Source organism: Sarcophilus harrisii, chromosome 4 (assembly GCF_902635505.1).
Source record: "Sarcophilus harrisii chromosome 4, mSarHar1.11, whole genome shotgun sequence".
Taxonomy (NCBI): domain Eukaryota; kingdom Metazoa; phylum Chordata; class Mammalia; order Dasyuromorphia; family Dasyuridae; genus Sarcophilus; species Sarcophilus harrisii.
This window is the reverse complement of record NC_045429.1, coordinates 138,232,421-138,253,010: the sequence shown is the minus strand read 5'-3', so window position 1 is coordinate 138,253,010 and position 20,590 is coordinate 138,232,421. Positions and strand designations below refer to the sequence as shown.

The following is a 20,590-nucleotide window of genomic DNA, read 5'->3' as shown; positions in this document are numbered from 1 at the left end:
TTTTTTTGTGAGTTATTTTGTTATTCCAATTTACAAATCCTGCTTTTTTGGGAGTTCTTTATTTTTTCCAATTCACATATCCTACTTTGCTGGGATTTCTTTACCTTTTCCAATGCACAAATTCTATAACCCTGGACTTCCTGAAAGTTCTTTACCTTTTCCAATTCACATTTCAATAAGTTGTTACTTTCTTGCATAGCTTCTCTTTCCATTCCCCATTTTTCTTCTGGCTCTCTTTTAAGATTCTTAATACTCTCTTCTAGTAGAGATTTGTGTGATGGGAACCAGGTTACATACCCCTTTGCGGTTTTATCTGGAGACTGTCTGTTATTAGTCTCCTCGGGGTTGAAAACCTACTCTCCTTCTATATAGAAGATATAGTTTGTCCTTTTGATGTTTTTACTCATTTTTTAAAAGCCTGTAGGGTCTGCCTTCAGGGCAAGGAGGTTACTAGCTTCCTCTGCAGAACAGGGATAGATGTATGGACAGTAGCTGTCCTGCCAACAGGCTGCAAAGAGCAACAAGGTATGGAAGTGCTCTGGGAAAGAGTTCCCCACTGGAAGTGACTCAGACCTCGGTAACACGAGGCTGAGCTGCAGGAGTGCCCAGTTAAGAACCCCACTGTGGAGATTAGTGACTGCCCTGGGGCTAGAGGCTGAGCAGTGAAAGTGTCATTATCCCAAGCCAAAGCCTGCTGTGGGGCTATGGGTATTAGCAGTTATCCAGCGAATAGCCACATGGACCAGAAGTGTCTCTGCCCAGAGAAACACAGTCTCACTGTGGAAGTTCTATTGCCCCAGGCTGAGTTCCCCACTGTACAGATTGGAGGCTGTGCCTCCCTGCCATGCAGATTTGTGACTGCCCTGGCCTGTGCTGCAGAATGCACTGTCTGTTCCCACCTCTCAGGACAAACCTTTTCTGGCAATCTTCCAGATTATCTTTGCCTGGTAAGTTATTGTACTTCTAATCTTCATGAATTGTATCAGTCAAGCTCTATTTTTGAGGCTGAATTTAATAATTGTTTGTGAGGGTATGAGAAAAGCTTAGAAAGTTGCATGTGTCTTCTCTGCCATCTTGGCTCTGCCCCTAATCTGTCTGAGTCAATTTAAAAAAAAAAGAGTCATTCTCTGCTTGATAAATGTTTAAAAAATAAAAACATACAGTTTTCAGATGAATTTAGCAAACCTACCTACACTCATATAAAAATGTTCTATATCATGACTGATTAGGGAAATGCAAACTAAAACAATTCTGACCTACCACCCTACACTTATCAAATTGGTTAATATGACAGAAAATAAAAGTGACAAATGATGGAGAGGATGTGGAGAAATTGAAACACTAATGCACTGTTATTTTTAAAATATACTGATTCAACCACTCTTTAGAAATTTAATGAAAAAAAATACAAAGGATGGTGGCTTAGCAGTACCAAGCCTAAAACTATATTATAAATTAGCACTCCTCAGAATCATTTGGTACTGACTAAGATATAGAGTGGTGGATCAATGGAATCGATTAGATACACATGAAACAATAATCAAAGTCTATAGAAATCTAGTATTTGATAAAACACCAAACTCCATCTTCTGAAATACAAACTCATTATTTGACAAAATTTGCTGAGAAATAATATGGCAGAAAATCAGCATAGACCTACATTTCACATCCCATACCAGAATAAGGTCAAAATGGATACATGATTTGGCCATAATGGATGATATCATAAACAAATTAAGAGAACAAGACATAATTCACCTATCAGATCTTAGGAAAAGGAAAGAATTTATGACCAAACAAGAATTAGAGAACATTATGAAAGGCAAAATGGACATTACATTAAATTAAAAAGGTTTTGCACAAACAGAACCAAAAGATACAAGATTTAAAGGGAAGTACAAGTATAGGCCCAGGGCTGTTCCTAAGGCCCTCCAGAGAGCTTTCCTGGACATTACACTTTAATCCTCCTTCCCTCCTCCACTAAGACCAACGACTCAGGCTGATCCCAAGGTCCTTCAAAGAGCTAGTCCAAATATTACATTTTGGAGGCCAAACATGGGGCCCTAGAAACTTAGGGCCTTGCAAAGCAGGGCACAAAGCAGTTTGACTGATGCAAGAGTAAGCTCAGTGGAGAAGTCCCCTGTGAACCTGAAATAGGGTGAGTATAAAAATAGAGAAGCAGGAAACATTGGTAAGGGCTAAACTAGTCACTTTTGTTTTTTAGCTGAAATGGGGTAAATACTAAGAAGGGGACCTCCTCCACCCCAAGGGAAATATGCAGAATGCATATTTATGTTAATAAAGAAGCAAGCTTTGTTGGTAACTTGGAAGCAGATCACTGGACTCTTAAATATATTAGAATGCATGTCTCCTTGGCTCGCTAAGGAAAAAAAAAAAATTAGAGCCAGATATGTGGGAACTAGTGGGAAAAGAACTAATTGAATATTATAAAGCTATGGGTCCTGATTTAATTCCTGAACATTCCTTATGTATAATATAATACAATTGGCTTTAAAGAATCTCACAAGTTCTAAAAAAAGGAAAAAAAGCAAAAAAAAGAAAGGAAAAGTTCTAAGGAGAACAGCAAGAGAAGGAAGTGTGAGGAGAAAGAAGAGAAGGGAGATGGTACTGACAAAGCAGCTGAAAAGCATGGAGAGTTGGATCTTAAGTACCATGCAGATAAGCTTAAAGAGTGTGGTGCTTCTCACTTTGACAGTTCAGTTACACCCAAGCAGGCACTCTTAGGGTATTCCCCATCTCTTGACCCCCCTCCCTCAATTTCGCCTTCATCAATGGAGGGAGGAAAAGGAGTGGGGAGGGCAGTGAAACCATCAGCATTACCTATGAAGCAGCTTTGTGCACTCCCTATGACACAATTACAAAGGGCACTAATTAAAGCTAAAGAAGAAGGTCAGGATAAATCTGATTTGAGAATAGAAACGTATCCTGTGATGGAAGACTTTGAGACTTCAGATCAGGAAAAAAGAAGATACACTCTTTTTATTCTGGAAATTATCAAATATCTGAAAAAGGCTTGCACTCTTTATAAATCTACATTGTCTTATGTAAAGATGATATTAGAGAATTTGGCTTTTGAAATTTTAATCCCTAATGATTGGAAATTTATATCAAGGACATGTTTAGAACCTGGACAAAACTTGTTGTAGCTTTCTGAGTATAGTGAACTCTTTAAAAAAAAAAAATGCCAATGAAATAGGCAACCTGGAGATAATGTGCCAATCACCTTTGACCAACTACCAGGTATAAGTCTCTCCAAGCCTTTCTGTATTCATCCTACAAGTCATTTCTTACAGAACACTAATATTCCATAACATTCATATACCACAATTTACTCAGACATTATCCAACTGATGGGCATCCATGCAATTTCCAGTTTCTGGCCACTGCGAAAAGGGCTGTGACAATCATTTTTGCACATACAGATTCCTTTCCCCTATTTAATATCTCTTTGGGATAAACTGCTGGATCAAAGGGTATGCACAATTTGATAACTTTTTGAGTACAGTTCCAAATTGCTCTCCAAAATGGTTGGCTCCACTCACAACTCCACCAACAATGCATCAGTGTCCCAGTTTACCTACATCCACTCCAACATTCATCATTATATTTTCCTGTCATCTTTGCCAATCTGACAGGTGTGTTGTAGTAGTATCTCAGAGTTGTCTTAATTGACACCTTTTTCTATGAGTAGAAATAATTTTAATTTCATCATCTAAAAATTGTCTGTTTATATCCACTGACTAATTATCAATTGGAGAATGGCTTGATTTCTTATAAATTAGAGTCAATTCTCTATATATTTTGGAAATGAGGCCTTTATCAGTACCTTTAACTGTAAAAATGTTTTTCCAATTTATTGTTTCCCTTCTAATCTTATCTGCATTCGTTTTGTTTGTACAAAAGCTTGTTAACTTGATATAATCAAAATTTTTTATTTTGTGATCAATAATAATCTCTAGTTCTTCTTTGGTCACAAATTCCTTCCTCCTCCACAAGTCTGAGAAACAAACTATCCTATGTTTTCTAATTTATTTATAATCTCATTCTTTATGCCTAGATCATGAACCTGTTTTGACCTTATATTGGTGTACAGTGTTAAGTGTGGACATATTGGCTAAGAAACAGACTAATTGATCAGTTGAATAGGTTAGGCTCAAAGGACAAAATTGTAATGCGCTGAGGTTTGAGTTGATGCACTGAGGTCCTAAGTACATGAGGCTAAATAGTAATTGGGCTATACTCTATTAATATACATAATTGGATAAAGAATGGTCCCTGCCCACTCTCTGTGCAAGTCCTGATGTGTTGTATAGGAAATGACAATTTTGGTGGGTGGAGACAGAGACAGGAAGAAAAGCTGGGGGAGATTGACCTTGGTTCCATACTACTAGCTGCTGGTCATGTGGCTGCTGGTCTAGCTAGCTTCTTGATTCAGCTACACACATTGCTATTGCCCATTCTCTTCCACCTCCAATCTTTCTTCACTGAGAATAAAGACTGACGATTTTCCCCTAACCTGAATTCCTGACTCCGGCTGATTTTAAAATACGTGGTCTTCACACAAAATAGTCAATAGCTATAGCAATCTAACGTTTGACAAACCCAAAGATCCCAACTTTTGGGATAAGAATTCACTATTTGACAAAAACTGCTGGGAAAACTGGAAATTAGTATGGCAAAAATTAGGCATTGATCCACACACCTAACACAGTTAAAGGTTCTTTATGGAATATTATTGTTCTTTAAGAAATGACCACCAGGATGAATACAGAAAGGCTTGGAGAGACTTAGATGAACTGATGCTGAGTGAAATGAGCAGAACCAGGAGATCATTATACACTTCAACAACAATACTATATGAGGATCAATTCTGATGGAAGTGGCTATCTTTAACAATGAGTGGAACTAAATTAGTTCCAATTGATCAGTAATGAACAAAACCAGCTACACCCAGCAAAAGAACACTGGAATATGAGTGTAAGCACAACATAGCATTTACACTCTTGCTGTTATTATTTGCTTGCATCTTTGTTTTTCTTCCCAGCTTATTTTACCTTCTTTCCAAATCTGATTTTTCTTGTGCAGCAAGATAACTTAAAAAATGTGTATACATATATTTTATTTAACATATACCTTAACATATTTAATATGTATGGGACTACCTGCCATCTAGGGGAGGGGGTGGAGGGAAGGAGGGGAAAAGTTGGAACATAATTTTCTGCAAGGGTCAATGTTGAAAAATTACCCATGCTTATGTTTTGCCAATGAAAGTCTATAATTAAAAAAAAATCCAGAGGCGGGGGAAGGAGGGTGTAGGGGGAATATTGTTAATAGTAGATGTTCAGCCTGAATGATGATTCTGCTGAAATCTGTAACATCACCAAAATTTGTAATATTGTCTTCCATTAACAGATATTACTCAATATAGTAGTGCTGTCCTCATAAGGATTAGCTCTTCTATGGACTCTCAATCACTGTGAAAACTTTACAGAAAAGTCTTCTCTTCCTCCAATACTTCTATAGGTCAAGATTAATGGATTTTATTAAACACTAGTCCCTAGTTCAGTGAACAAGTGAATTGAGATACAAATTGTCTCACTAACTATCCAGGTAACCAATTGTTAATCATGTCCTTAACTACAGCAAGGATCTGGATCTGAATCACACCACCTGTATTCTCTAACTGATAGATTATACTGATATATTTTCTCTAACAAACCCACCACTTCGTGGTTCACACCTGCAAATACACCCATTTAAGAATCATATAAAGATACAAACATGTTTCTCCAAAATGCACTCCTGATTGTCAGGAATTTCTTTGCTATGCCCTAACATGGGTAACACTCTAAAGCTCTAACCTCCTTTTAACCTTCCTTTTATGTGTTACCTTCTTCCATTAGGATGTAAGCTCTATTTGCATATTTATTTCCAGCATTTAACTAAGTGCCTAGTGTATCATCAATTCTTGATAAAAGCTCATTTGATTTTACAAACAAGATTTGGAATCTACATACACATAATTATAACTTTCCCATTAGTGTGAATTATGAACCATATAAAGCAGTTCAACAATTTCCAATATCCCAATAAACATTCTCAAATTCATTCTCTAAAATTTCATTCAATCACCTAATAATTTGCTTATATAAGCGCACCCACACATGCATGCACACACACACACACACACACACACACACACACACACACTAGCATCAAGCACAAATCTTGAGATTTTTTCCATAGTGCAATAGGGATTGGGGTTATAACAATCTCTTTACACACTGATTGACTCTGAAAGTAAGTTGCCTAGTCACTCATCCTTGAATCCAGTAATTGGTGTTCATGTACTTCTATCACACTTGAGATCTTTTCTGGGAATCCTCCAAACTGAGTTGTTGATAAACCTTATTCATTACCCTTCTTTGCTGTCATTTTCATTTGTGCGTGATTTATACTCATTACCCTTTAGTACCTTAACCTAGAATAAAAGGATCATAAAAATTAACTTGGGTATGTAGTGACCCACAGATAGCTTGTTTCATAGTCTTTTTTCATCATTTGACCTTTTTGTCAAACCTGTTGTTCTGACTAAATCAGGAACTATACAAATCAAAGTTCCAAGTAATCTAGAGTGTGTTCCCCTTTGAAAAAATTTCTGGTAAACGCAAAATCAATCATTTTACAGGAGTTAAAAAGGGGTTCATGTTGGAAAGACTTTTCATTTCATTAATATTTTCCATCTTTAAATCTTTACAAATGGATCATGTTGCTGACATGGGTATTCCCTCCAATGATGCAAATCACTACTTATCTATGACTGCCTATCTTATGCATCTCTTATTCATGTCCTCCCATAAAGTCACCCCAGAAATTAGTTTCCATCAATATTCTGGGAAATGACTTTATATATTATTTAAGTTATTTCAAATCATAGAGCATGTGGGATATATATGTGTGTGCATATATATATATATATATCTATATATATATATATACTATTTTTTTCACTTCTAATACATAACTGGTTCACATTTTTTCTGGTTGCATTTTTTCTGGCAACATCAATTTCGTGATTTCTTGTGTAACTTCTTTCCTTATTTGTTATCACTTGTCCTTGACTAATATATATTTCTACCTAGGTTCTAGGGTTATATGTAGCTTGATTCTTCAGAAACTGTTATTCCATGACTCACAGATCATAAGAAGAAATTTGGTGTTAGAGATCCAGGCCTTAATTTTAGCAAGAGATATCTACTTTATGAATAATAGGCTAGCTTCCATGTTAAAACTTTTCCTTTTTCATCTTCTTCTGTTCAATGAAATTTGTTTCCTCTTTATAACAAAGTTTTCTTGGTCACCCTCTCTAGCCCTCGTTACACTACAACTCATATTCTATAACTCACTTGTCAAGTGGAGATGGAGGTATAATATTTTAGGCTTTCCCTCAACCACCTTTATTCTGTAATCTCTCCTTATTATATATTCATCTGATGTATATTTGTCACTTAATCAAGACGTTATCCTGGACGCTAGGAGAAAGCAATCACCAGAATCTTGATGGGGTTACACACACACACACACACACACACACACAGTTGTGTATAGACAAATAGATGATAGATAGATAGATAGTTTGATAGATAATTTCCTTAACTACATTAACATCCTAATTCTTCAATTACTCATTTTCCATGATCTATTATTTTATGTGACCTTACCTACACACAAATTGTCACAGCTTTATTTTGCCATCACCCAAAATTGTTTTACTTCTATATTTAAGAACTTTGAATTTCTCTTATCTAGAAAGCCTGTCATTTCACCTTTCCTGTGCTTTTCAATTCCAAACTCTACTCTTCAATTCCAAACTCTCATCATAATCTCCAATCCTTCATTCCCTCAGTTCTTTTCCCAGATCATCACCTCTACAGGGGTTATACTCTTTTCCTTTTTTCTTGACCTTTAGGCAAACCAGTTCAATTTTACACAGAATTCTTCCAAAGAACTCCTTGTCCCTTTATTTCATGGAAATTCTTGCCCTTGCCAAGATTAATTTTATGATCATTTACATCATCAGCTACCTTTGTTCTTTTTCACATGCTGAATAAAGTCAGAGAAAAATCATAAAATTTTGTTATATAATCTCAAATATTCCTTCACCATGATAAGCTACATCTTTTACAATGTTTTCATTGATTCACCACATACAACAGCAGCTTTTTAAAAACCATTTTATCCCATCTCAAACCTCCCATACTTGCCTCTCCCTACAATGCTCTTTCAGAAGAGAATCTTGTCTCATAAAATTGAAACCTTTTACTAAGAGCTCCCCCTTCTCCCTCTCTCATTTCATACTATTTAGATGCATTCTACAACTATTTCCTTTACTCCTATGTTATCTGAAGTGATTCCCTTCTCCTTGCCAAAGCAAATCAGTCTATATGGACAACTAATCTGATTTCATAGCATCTTCTTTAGTAGATTACTATTATCTTCATTCTCTCACTTATTCACTGCTTTCTTTACAACTACCTATAAAAATGTTCATGTCTCTCCATCTTCAAAATAAAAACCCTAACTTGACTCATCTATCTCTTCTAGCTATCACATTTTCTCTCATCTCCCTTTCTTCTCATCTCCCACCAGCCATAATTCACATATTTGCTACTACTACCATCCCATCATGAACATAATATTATGACTGGGATCTATTTCCAAACATCTCACCTATTTGCTCTTTCTACTTATGTGGTCTATAGTGAACTTCTATGAAAAAATATTTCTGCTTATCCTTTTAATAGTTACTCAAATACTCTTGATCCTGAATTTCTTCAAGACTAAATTCCCTGAGAAGCCTATTTACAATCATTTCCTCCAATTTTTTTGTCTTTCACTCCATTAACTCTCTGTACTTTTTTCTAGTTTTATGTTACATCTAAAACTTCTCTCCAAAATTACCAATGATCTCTTATTTGACAAATATAATAATCTTTTCTGAATCCTTTTTTCTTCATTTTCCAGCCTTTTATGTCAATTTCCCTCTTCTTCCTGATATTCAATTCTTATTAGATTTGATGACTCATATCTCTTAGAATTGTATTCCCACAATTCTAACTGCTCTTTATCAGTCCTTTACTATCTTCATTCATATCTTACTCACTATGAAGGTCCACAACGTTGTGGAATACATTGTAAACATTTTCTCAAAAGAAATTATGCTTAGATAATTGAAAAAAAATGTTCTGATTTATAACATTTACTATTTTTGAAGTGTAAATGCTCACAATGAAAATTTAGTAATCAGTTCTGGCACATCTGTATGAACTCATACTACCCAAAACTCTGATAAGGTCTATATAGAAGTAGAAAAGGCTGCATTAATAGATCTTGTTTTCCTATTCCTTAGAGGTATTTTATGAATGTGTTGAGCTATACATATATACTTACATGTTGCATATACATGATATACATGCATACAAATATATATTATACTATATATAATAGAAATAATTTGTAATATACTAATATTGTATATATTTTTATTGTCAAGATTTTAAAAATTACTTAGAAAATGTTAACAATATAGATAGTTTACAGTTAAAATGTTATATAATTTTCTTAGAGCTGGTTGATAAACATTAATCCACAAGGACCTGTGGAGCCTCACAGTTTAGTAACAAACCTTTATTAAAACAACCTTTAGGTACATGTAAAAGAGTTATCCTTGGTAAGAAGGATTACTTCTTCACGTAAGATGAATAATGGAGAAAATAGTGACAAAAGGCACATGAGATATATGAGATGAGAAAGAAGAGTTAAAATAAAGTTCTTAGTAAATAGCCTTATTTCTTTAGAGAAACAAAAATCCAAATTTAAGAGGGAATGACTATCAATAAGTTAAGGTGGCAAGTACAGGGCTATAGTGAGTGGAATTGATTAGCCACCAGTTGGTCCCTTGAACCGAGGTCAACATGAGAAAGGAAGAGAATTTTACCAGTGCAATGGTGATGGATTGAGAAGTAGCTGAGAGATGGATCATTGTGAGGATCAGGGACAACATTGGTGATTATAAGGCAGAGGAAAAGAGAGAATGATAAAAGATTATAATCAGATAAAGATTTCAGAGTTAATGAACATGAAATTGAAACATATATTGTTTATTGCAGTCCCCTTTTATGAGACCAAAAGTTAGGGTAGAAAGAATGTTATCCAGACAATGATATTAATGTAGATAAAGAAGAATTATTTGTAGGTCAATACATAATAGATAAAAATATTTGGAATAGTGATATTTTTAGATAACATAAACCTCAAAAAGAAGATAAGTTGATGAATGAGACTGGTAAAGGGAGAGTCCATACATGACAAGGTGGAAGAAGGTATTCCTCATCATTTAAGATTTATAAATTAAAGTTCAAATAATACTGCAAAGGTTGACCAGGAATTCTATTTCATAAAAAAATGAGAGTTTTACTTCCAAAAGTGGGAAGGAGAGAGAAAGGAAAAGGTTTAAGATGAAAAGAATGTTATGGATTATGATTAGACATTCTGTATAATAGTGGATGAGGTGGCTAGATTTGAAATGAGACATTGAAGGAAGGAGGAGGATTCAGAGACATTGAAAGAAGGGAGATAATATTTTAAATAAATTTTATAAATTGGAAGCCAGACTTTCCAAATCACTGAAATTCTGCAACAACAACCATCCAGATAATTCCCATATCTGCTACTACTACTATCCCAACCTGAACATATTATTATGACTGTGATCTATTTCCAAACATCTCATCCATTTCCTCTTTCTGCTTCTGTGGTCTATAATATACTTCTATGAAAAAAATATTTCTGTTTGTCCTTTTAATAGTTAGTCAAATACTTGCCATCATACATCTATCTCTTGATCCTGAATTTCTTCAAATGAGAATAGGATTTTAACAAAAATGCTAACATGTCTCTTTTCCTTAACTTATTCTTTCAAATAAGATATATACATTCAGCCCAATATTCCCATGCTGGGGTTTTTCTCACCAAATATCAGTATTATCTCTGAGATTAAATTTGCCCCCTTTATTTTAAGATTTCCATTTTTTCTTAAATGTTGCCTAAACTTTGAGAATTTTTGTACAGTTACTTGAGGCTAGACTTTTTTTCTTAACCCAAATCTTTTTTTTTTTTTTTTGTATTTTTAAATGTCTTGTTTGTATTTGTTCATTTGTGCTTTTCTTCCTTTTGTGGCTATACTATCTACTGAATTTGGGAGATTCTGGAACATACATAGACCAGTTTTTCTTCTCCTAAAATTTTAACATAAAGCTTTCATACCTGAGTTCAAATATAGCCTCAGATACTTAACACTTCCTAATTGTGTGACCCTGGGCAAGTCACTTAACTCCAATTGCCTTGCAAAAAAATAAAATTTTAAAAATGCAGCCTTTATCGCAGGAAAGCAATATGTAACACACAACTCTAGTTTGTCTATGCTATTTCCAGATTTGAACATATTTCTATAAATTATATCCAAAATCACATTAGCTTTTTGTGGTGGTTGTAATCAATTTCTTGAACTTATATTAAAGATGAATTCAACTAAAACTTTCAGACCTTACTTTAATGTCTCATCTATGTTATATTTATAAAACTGCTTTTTACGTCCATTTCTATTAGATTTAATTATTTTCAAATGGGTATTACATTTTTACTTGTCCACTTCTTTTTGAATCTGATTCTCTCACTCAGTGCGTGATGTATTATCCAGCTTTGTGTCATATGAAATTTGATAAACATATCACCTAAACCTTTATTGAAACAAAGTCTTAATTAAAATGTTAAACATTACAGAGATATTGAAGAATTCCTCTGAAGTTGACTATTTATGTCTTCTCCTTGTTCCCAGACATTCAATCAGTTGTGAATCTACCATTTACCATTTGTAATTTTTTTACCATCTACCATTTCTTTATCTGTCTTTCCATAATACCATGGCAATTCTCCCCTTCTTAATGTTCTTATAAAGATGACAGAAAATAGCTCAGCAATCACTCTGCCCTTTTTTCCAATATCCCTACTTGGAGATATCTGGGCCAAGTAATTTGAACTTATTAAGGCTATTAAGTGATCTTATCTTCTCTCTGCTTATTTCAGATATGAACTCTCCATTAGCTATTTTTGTTCTCTCTTTTCTAGTCTAAATGTAATTTTCTTTGGCAGAGAAAAGACAAAATAAAAGTTGGACAGCTGTGCTTTCACTTTGTCATCATGTATTATCATCTAATCTACTGAAAACAGTAGTCCTATTTTTTCTTGAACCCTTTTCTTTTCCTAGTATAAATTTAAAAATATGTTTTCCTTATTTGTAATTTTCTACACCTTCCTCAACACTCTGGACACTAAAGTTATAGCACCTCACCAAAATTTATATTCATTTGCTGTTATTCACATTTGGACTCTCCCCAGTACATGTATTTTTAATATGCAATTTGATTTAAGATCTCCTTGATTATGCAAAACATTTTTGAGTTAACTCTTTTTAAATCTTAATTTAAAATATTGCATATGTTTGTATGTAATATCATATTTGAGTTTCTAATCCCTCCTATACTTAATTCTCTAACAAAATTATCTCCGCTTGGTATTTTGTTCTGATATTGTACAATGGAGAGTTTTGCTAGATTTGTCCCTAAGCTATGATATGCCATAGCTTATATTTGTAGCAATATAAACTAATGAGCAGTTAATAAATAGGAAACCTCAATAATTAGTTTCTATACTAACCTCTCCACCCCATTACTACCACTACCAGTAATTTTTTGTGACATTGGAGAAAACATGTTATGTAGTACAATTTAATAAGTCTAGCTAGATAAGGAATTTTTACAAAATTTCTTGTAAATATTTCTTTTCTGTTTTTAACCCACAATACTAATTCAGGTTCTTAATACTTCTAACCCTTACTGTTGCAATAATATATCTAGTATATATCTTGTGTCTAACTAAAACTTGATTTTTTTCTGGACTTAGGACCAATATTTTTAAGCGTTTTCTTTATATTTATCTCTAGAGATACAAATAAAAAAGGGAGTTATTTCCTCCCTAAATTAATTTATATTCTAATACGGGGAGACAACATATATAGAAGGAAAGGCATGGGCACTTTAATAGGCTGAAATGTTTGTTTGAATCAACAATGTTATGTGGCAACAAACAGAAACAATACCTAAAATGACAACAATGCAACTGTATAAAATAAAAAGAAGCAGAACTTCCAAAAATACTGAGTTGCTAGTTTCCCTACCCTCAAACTCTATTAGATTTTATCCAGTCATTTTTCAGCACCAGAGATTAAGAAGAAAACTGATCATCTGGAATGCCCTAAAGAGGGCAACAAGAATGGAGAAGAAAAGATTGAGTCCATGTTATGTGAGAATTAATTGACTCACCTGGTCATGTTTAGTCTAGAGAAGAAAAGATTTGGTTTAATACAAGAAGACCCAATGTCAGCTACACTTCAGACAACCATCTTATTTTTTTTTATTTTATATTTACTTACAAGTTTTTTATCCTAAAACAAATAAATAAGACTAGTCAGGCATCATAGGATGCTTCCTTAGCAGCAATATTTGAAACTATATTTGTATTTGGTTGATTCCAAAGGATAAGATCAATATTAATGGATGAAAATAGCAAAGACGAATATATTGACTGCATGTAAGAGAAACAAAACAAAATACAAAACAAAAAAATCTCCCTTTAAAAAGTTGTCTAAAAGTGGAAAGTTCTACCTCAACACATATTAGATTCCCCAAACTGGAGGTCTTTAAGCATAGTTTGTCCAATCACTTGTCACATATATTAACATAGTTCAGTCATTGTCATGTCTGACTTTTTGTAACCCTTTTGTGAGTTTTTTAAACAAAAATAAAGGAGTGATAAACAGGGTGGAACCAAAAGGGCGAGAGTAGATAGGGCATTGCCTGAGCTTTCCCCAGCTTCCCTTAAAATCAATGCTAGATCAAGCCTCTGTACAGATTTTGGAGTGACAGGACCCACAAACTTTTGGAGTGTAATAATTTTCCAGCTTAAGATCATGAAAGGACTTCAGGAAAGATCTGGCTCAACTGGGCAGGAGGTAATGCGACCCAACTCAGGGGTGATGCAATAGGGAAAATTTAAAGTGGGAGGCTATTGTCCAAAGTATAGCAGTATTGGCTATTCTATCCTGGTTCAGAAGGCCAGTGGATCAGGAACTAAATATAAAACTTCCAGAAGTATACAGGAAGCAAATTTGAGCCCCTGCACATCAGATAGTACTTGACCAAGCTAACCCAAGGCAAAGGGAGAGCCTGCAGCCCCACTAACCCCAGTGCAGTCAATGAAAAAAACCTGTTCTTCCCAGTTTTTCCACATCTCTTCTAATACTTATCATTATCTTTTCCTGTCAGATAGATAATCTGAGAAGTATGAGTTGGTATCCTATAGTTGTTTTAATTTGCATTTTTTGATCATTATTGATTTAGAGCATTTTTTTCATATAAATATAGATGGTTTTAATTTTGTCATCTGAAAATTGTCTGTTCATATTTTTTGACCATTTATCAATTGGGAAATGACTTGTATTCTTATACATTTAACACAGGTCTTTATATATTTTAGAAATTAGAACTTTATCAGAAATACTGGCTACAAAGATTTTTCCAGCTTTGTACTTTCCTTTTAATCTTGTATCTTTTGCTTCTGTTTGTACAAAATATTTTTATTTTAATGTAATCAAATTTATCTATTTTATCTTTCATATTGTTCTCTAGTTCTTCTTTGGTACACTGCCATGTATTTTATTTTGTCTATAGCAATTTTAAATAGAATTTCCCTTTCTATATCTGGATGTTGGGTTTTTCGGTAATATTTAGAAATGCTGATGATTTGTATGGATTTATTTTATATCTTGCAACTTTGCTAAAGCTATGAATTGTTTCCAGTAGGTTTTTGGATGATTTTCTAGGACTCTAAGTATATCATCACATCATCTGCAAAGAGTGATAGTTTTATTTCCTTATTACCTGTTCTAATTTCTTTATTTTTCTTTTCTTAATGCTAAAGCCAACATTAATGGCACAATGTTGAATAATGGTGATGATAATGGGCATCCTTGTTTCACTTCTGATCTTATTGGGAATCCGTCCAGCTCCTCTCTGTGGCAAATATTGCTTGATGTAGGTTTTAGATAGATACTGATTGAAATAGGGAATTTTCAATCATTTTTGAAGAAAAAACCAGAACTAAATAGAAAATTTGGTTTTCAAATGCAAAACTTAAGAGAAGCATAGAAAGGTGAACAGAAAAGAAAAAAAAAAACTATGTAATGCAGCATAGTAAAAACTCTAAACTAAATTTAGAAATGTGGAAATTTTATAATAGGTTAAAGAGAAAAATTTTTAATTAGCACTGATTTTACAGAATCTAAGAAGATTCTATCATAATGATAGAAAGAATAAAAACCAGAACACTCTAAGATAATAGGTGTTTGAATAAAATGAAAGAAAAGAAAAGAAACTGTTTAAATGGTAGGAAATCTTTTTATCACAAATGTAGATAAAGGTTTGAAATACAAGATGAATATGAAATTAACACAAAATAAATTGTGAATAAAAATTTCACTCATAGATATACTGTTGAAGATATAATAAATACTTTTGTGAAAGTTGCAGACTTGACTGTCTGCCACATGAAAATGTGATCAAAATTACAAATAAGCTAAATTATTTTTTTTATTTTCTATTTTGTTTTTTTCCAAATTATTAATCATTAGTTATCCTTCTCACCTTACCCCCTCACTAAAAAAAAAAAAAAAAAAGGAGAGAGAAAAAACAAAACTATTGTATTACAAAAGCATAGTCAAGTAAAGCATATTTCTACACTTCTCATATCCAACAATGGATTTCTTATTCCAAATATTCATGAATCATCTCTCTTTATAGGAAATAGAAAAGATAGTGTCATTCTGTAATCATGATTCTTCAATGTGATTCTTATATCGTTCACAATTGTACTTAATAATATAGATATTATAGCATAAAGTGTTCTGCTTTTATTCACTTTACTCTGTCTCAGTTAATAAAAGGTTTTCTGTCTTTTTAAAATTATCTTTTTCCTCATTTTTCCTGTAAAATAATATTCTATTACATATACCAAATTTTTTTTCATTCATCTCCCACAAATGTTATGTCATTAAAAATTAGAGAAACAAAAATAAATAACTTGATTACAGGTAATAAAAGTTCATGATCAAATGAGGAATAGAGAGGATCATACAAAAAATAAACAAGAATTTTAAAGTTTTTCATATAAACAAATGTGGCATAGCTAAGATGAAAAATGAATAATTAATTAGAAAAATTTTGGAGCCATTGCTGAGAATGATATCATTTTCAAGATATATAAAAAACAATTTAAAATTGTACATTAAAAAGTTATTAATGAATATGACATTTGATGTATTTCTGTTATTGCTAGGCCTATATTAAAAATATATCAAAACCAAAAATTTATATAATACATTATATATATATATAATTATTTCTATTAAATAAAAATTTATTTCCATGAAACTTTGACCTATTGATATTGGTTGTGCCCCTCTGTCAGAAAACATAAGTAATCCCACTTCTACATGACAACCCTTCAAATTCAATTCATTTCAATTTAATAGATTTCAAGATTATGTGAAACTAGATAGTACAGTGGATAGATCAAAAAACCTAAAGACAGGAAGACTCATCTTCCTGAGTTCAAATCTGGCCTTGGACACTTATTGACTGTTTGACCTTGGGCAAATAACTTACCCTTATTTGTCTCAGTTTTTTCATCTCTAAAATGAGCTGGAGAAGGAAATGGCAAGCCACTCCAGAAACTTTACCAAGAAAACTGCAAATGGGATCATGTAGAATTAGATATGAATTTAGCATGACCAAACAACTCCAACAATAAAAGATGATATATGACATTTCTCATGTTCCTCATTGAGTCTTTTCTCCTTCTGGATTAATAACAATTACGATATAATGACAGCATGGCTATCAAGGGAAAAGCTGTCTATATATGTTAAAATATGATTTACATCAAAATGTTATAACAGGAAAAAACACACAGAGAAAATAGCAATAGCAATCTCAGTATTTATTTTTGAAGTTGAAAAAGGGATAGCAATATATGTTAGTGAAATATAATATTAGTGAAGCCTGGCATGCGCTCATCAGAAGAAATCTGCTATAAAAAGAATAATAATTCTGTATTTTTTAAAAAGAGAATACTAGAATTGGAATTAGGATTGAGCTGATCTTGTTTACCTTTTTTTTTTAGTTTTATTCTGCCTAAATGGATTGTCCACACAAAATAAATCATAGTTTCTTTTCAAAAATTAAAGCAATTAGCTTGATCAGGAAATGCATGGTGAAATTTTTAAGTTCTTCCAAGCAATAAAATGTCAACATGTGTTAAGCTTTAGAAAGACCTCACATAGCTGTTTAGTGGGTGGAAAATTAGCATTAATGTGAGCAAAGGGAAGCTAACACATTTTAGTGAGAATAATTCCAGCTATACCAATTATGATTTTATAAGTTCTAGGTTCATAACAATCCAAGAAAGGATTCTAGAAGTCATTGTAGAAAGAGCATATGCCTTTAGAGAACAGTTACAGTTAGAGACAAAAATTTCCCTAAATTTTTAACACTATTTTAAAGGGTAATGTAGACAATATAAAACATTACTATCAACACAAGAAATGAGACTGAATCTCTAATATTGAATACCAGTTAAGTCTTTATACCTCAGGGATAGCAAAAGGTCAATGAAAAGTCATTATAGTCATCTGAGCTTCTGGGTTTTATAAGAACAAAACAAACAACAACAGAAACCATATGATAACTTTTGAGACCGAAAAGTCAATGGCTAAGTACAATTTGAAAGAGATAAATTAAGAAATTATGAAAAGAGTTCAGGGCAAACAACAAATAAAAAGAACAATAAGTAAAGAAGAAATAAGCAAATACTGAAAAGGAACTTTATAATTCATACTTTTATATATTCAATCTTTGTGGCTTATCTGTGTGGCTACTGATAGAACAAAGTCTTCACATCTCTCTGTGTGACTCACCCATGATTTTTAAATAAATATTTCATATAGGACCCATTATACCTAATAAAAGAAAAAGCTTTATCTAATTTCCTTCCCTTTGAAGTAAGCTAACATTTATTTTCTCACTTTCACTACCTGATAAGATGCTAATGAAGAAACATATAGCTAACTTAATCTCTAAGTATCTAATTTTCCCTTATCTTCTGACCTTTGCAGTAAATAGGAATATCTTATGGCATGCAAATAGGGTCATTGATGGCAGTTCTTAATTTCCCATCACTGATAATAATTATCTGATTTAATGAAAATATGATCAGATAGTCTGATTATCTGATACCATTGATTTAGCCTCTATTTATTTTATAAGTTCATGGTTGTATAAGCATACTTTGAACCTCTTGCAAGTAGGAATAGAAATTTTACCTTCCTTTTTTCCCTCAATTTTTAATACAACTCATATTGACAGTCTGGTTAGAAATGTAACTGGATGATTTAAAGAAGTTGTAACTAAATGAAATAGATAGCTCATCAATTGTCCTCCAGGAGCAAACAAATGGGGTTTGTTTTATTGTGTACCAAAAGGAAACCCATAGAATTATTTCACAGAACATTTGATCATATCACTTTTAAAGTCCTAAGAAAAATCATTTTTAAAATGTTAACTATCATTCCAACATAAGTCACAAAGGATAAGATAATTTCTATAAATATTTTGACAATCCCACAAACTACAAGCATATTTTACCATGAATATATCTCTCAATATTTGATGAACTTCAGTGCAAAGCTACACATACAGGACAGGAAGAGGGAGAAAAATGTAGAAAATAAATGGTGTCAAGAAAAGAAAGTGGTTATAAACATAAAGACCTATACCTATGTATTATTAATGCTTTCCTCAAAAATAGAGTTAAAATAATAGAATGTGGAACATATCAGACAATATTAACAAAATCAAATATTGATGTGCTTCAAAAGACAGGGAATGACTGATTCTTCATTTAGAGTCTTTTCAGAATCAGCCATCTATGAGCAATGATGGAACCAGTTGGTTAGTGAAAAACAAATCTCATTTCTAGATAGAAATACAAAGGGTACATTATACCCAATGAATCGGATCTTTTAAATTACCTATTTAAATAAGAAAAAATCTCAACAAAAAGAAATAAGAAAAAAAAAGGATAATCATCAATGTTTCAGATAAATTTTATTGATATCAAGAGTTGCCAAAATGAAATAGAAATCACTTCTACCATCCAGTGCTAAATCTCCTTTTCAAAGATTCATAATGGCAAAGGCCCATTTGTATACTAATATGAATTAAATTGGAAAATATTATGAAGGAGGATGGAAAATTGTGTATTTTGTCATAAAACAGTAAAAAGGGAGATCTGGTAATACAAAAGCAAAACTAGTAGAATCCTTCTGTCTTTAAAAGGAGCTTATATCATATTGAAAAGTTACAAAATAGATGCATCACAAAACAATTTCAAGAGTGAGAGAAGGTAACAATTGGGGAACTAAAGGAGAAAGAAGACATCACTTGAATTGTACTTGAAAGAATGACAAGGATTATATGATTAAGTGAAGAGGAAATAGTGTATTGCAGAACTTAGAAAACATGTGTAAAAACATGAAAGTGGGAAATATAATTTTATATTAGATGAATAGTTAGCAAACCAATTAATCTAGAATAAATGTTCTTGGGTAAGAGTAATATGACTCAGAATGTAAGTAGAATTCAGATATAAAGGTTTTAAATATGAGGCTAAAGGGATTGTATTTTATACTAATGGAGAGAGACAGAAAAGATATGATATCTGTTATTTTAAATTCTTAATATGAATTGAAAACATTTATTAATAGCCTTTGTACTTTAATACTTGGACCTATGAAAATGAATCACTTTTTCTTATTTGCAGAGTAAGATATGGAGAAATCTTGGGACATTTATCCCTATAGTTGCCACATAAAAGACCCTAAAACCTAAGTGACAATAGAGGCATTCCTTGCATTACTTTATTTTAAATATATTCTTTAATGCAAGTACATCTAGGAAAGATGCTATACTGAATCACTTACCTTAAAGAGATGCCTTTACTCAAGTCTGAGGTAGCAAATACTTATTGCACTATTTTGCCTGGGGGTAGACTTCTTTATGGAAAAAGTTTTAAAGTCAGCTTTAGGAAATGATGTAGCTGCTACATTAGGCAGATGATATCATTAGCAACAGCAGCAAAAAAACAACAAAATAGATGGCCTTATCTCTACTTCAGAGTCTTTAGAGTGCTAAATCTGTTCTGAAATGTTATCTGCTCCCCATTCTGCAAATCATCATCTTTTAAAAATGAAATCAGTAGGATTTTTATAGGAATAGTTAAGATTTAAAATTGGAGATCTCTCACGAATTACCATGAAATATGCCACTGTCCATGAAAT

General features: G+C 32.7%; 1 pseudogene; it reads left to right on the top strand.

Moving 5' to 3' along the window:
- The first annotated feature begins 704 nt into the window (after positions 1-704).
- The window catches only part of LOC100920394, a 153,117-nt pseudogene continuing 133,231 nt past the window's right edge, over positions 705-20,590 (top strand).